Genomic DNA, 2,339 nt, shown 5'->3' with positions numbered 1-2,339 from the left:
TATTAAGGAGCAAAAGATTTATTTGTGTAAATAAGTTTTAGGTATGTGTTCCAAAATTATGGGAAACTCCTATAATTCTGATATGATTTAGTGCATGTATTAATAGTCATAATTATTATGTAAAATTTTTGTATGCCACAGAAGTACCCAAAATTCTCTTGTCAATTGTGGCTTTAATAGTGGCTGTCCTAAGACTTTTTGTCATTCATGGACAATTGTCTTATTTTGATCCTCTTCAAAAGGTGGTTTATAATCAGCTATAAGACTTTGACAGGTGCTCTTGAATGCAGGTTTCTGGTAGCTCTGGAGATTGTGACATTATAATAGAGGAAAAACTTTCAGAACTCTCATGGAGGGCTGAACTGTTCATGAATATCAAGCAGAACAGGAGTTAATTGCATGGACTGAACTAATAGAAGCCTGAAGTAATCTTTTTTTGGCTTTTGGCTTAAAACATTGCTGATCCTTTGTTTCTCAGAGCCAAGAAAACTTTTCTTTTGGGCTATTTACAGCTTTTAACAATTGAGTAAATTATTGATATGGTTTGGCTGTGTCCCCACCCAACTCTCATCTTGAAATGTAGCTCCCACAATCCCCATGTGTCATGGCAGGGACCCATTGGGAGGCAATTGAATCATGGGGTGGGTTTTTCCCATGCTGTTCTCGTGATAGTGAGTCTCAGGAGACCTGATGGTTTTATAAAGGGCAGTTCCCCTGCACACGCTCTCTTGCCTGCCACCATGTAAGACATGCCTTTGCTCCTCCTTCACCTTCTACCATGATTGTGAGGCCTCCCCAGGGAAGGGGACTGTAAGTCCACTCAACCTCTTTTTCTTTATAAATTACTCAATCTTAGGTATTTCTTCATAGCAGTATGAAAATGAACTAATACAAGTATACTCCTGTGAACAAAGTTGGGAGCATATTTGTTTCTTGCTGCCTGATTTCTCCAGAATTTGGAAACCATCTGTGAGTATTCTTAACTTATGATAATATAGTTATTTGCATAAGTGCAATAAGAATCTGTTTTCTTTTGTAACAGGACACAATTGGAGAAACTGATTACTTTACTAAGACTTTGACTGGAATGGCATGTTTAACTTGTAGAGCCAGTAAAAGCCCTTTGGGAAAACTGGCCTCATAGCTTGTCTACGCAGTCCCTGTACAGACCTCTCTTGGGGTCTGGATCAGGACCCCTTTCTGGTAACAGGTGGGGATGGAGTCGTGAGTGGGGAAGGGGCACAAAAGCCCTAAGAAGGAATCGAAATGATCTCTCCTTTTAAGGTTCTGAAGCAAGGGCAAGTCAAGAAAGGAACTTTAGAAAAATCCTTTACTAAACCTTTGGGAATATTAATGGGGAAGCAATTCATACAGTATGGTGAAAAGAGAAGAATCTGGCTTACAAAACATAGCCCCGGACTACAGGACACTTTGGGACTCAGCGCTAGTGTTATCTGTGTGGGACCCTAGAGGAACAAATGAGACCTAAAGAATCTCCTACTGAATATGTCAAGTTATTTCTCCCACCTCTATCAACCTCCATCTTGGTTTCTTTATACCTCAGGTTTGAGCATCAGCTCCATAGTCATCCACTTAGAGGGCTTTTTTCTTACATGAAGCAAACTTATGAAACAGTTTTGGCATAGAATGCCAAGAAAGTCCACAAGAAGAAAAAAAAAAAATCATGGTTGGTAACATCATCAGGAGAGATTTTTTTTGGAGGATTTTACTAGATGATGTTTGAGCTGAATTCTTCAGGTTAGGTATGCATTTGATGTTTGGAGACAGGGAAACAGCAATTCAGTGGACAGATCATGGTGGACAGAAACTGTAGTAATGGTTTTAACAGGAGATAACCTGGTGGCAGGTTGCCAAAGATTTCATTAGAAACTTATATTGCTTTTACAGTGGTTACTGTGTTGCAACCTGCAGAATTCTCTTCAGGACAGAGGCATAAATTCCTTCATTTGGCAAGAGTGTTGGCTGGTGACAGCTCATCATTGAGTTCCTTCCCAGGCTTTGCCTAGCTGAAAGTTATATTTCCTCCCCTGTGGTCACCTGTATCCAATGACTGGTTGATGCAGAGACACAAGAGTCCATACCTTTTGTTTCAACCAGGACAACTATAAAGGGCCATCTAAACGCTCCCCATGCCATCAGCTAAGGTCTTTGTTCTGATTGCACTGCAGTTCAGCATCTCCCTCTGGACAAGTATGTTTTCTTCACTCGGTCATGTGTGTTCTGGATAGCACTCCCAGCCAAACTTTCTGAATACAAATCTTTGTCTCAGAGTCGTTTCTGGGGAACTCATCTAAGACAACTCCAGGAATAATTTGAGA

The sequence above is a fragment of the Mandrillus leucophaeus genome, unplaced genomic scaffold (assembly GCF_000951045.1).
Source record: "Mandrillus leucophaeus isolate KB7577 unplaced genomic scaffold, Mleu.le_1.0 Scaffold742, whole genome shotgun sequence".
Taxonomy (NCBI): Eukaryota; Metazoa; Chordata; class Mammalia; order Primates; family Cercopithecidae; genus Mandrillus; species Mandrillus leucophaeus.
This window is presented reverse-complemented; position numbering follows the sequence as displayed.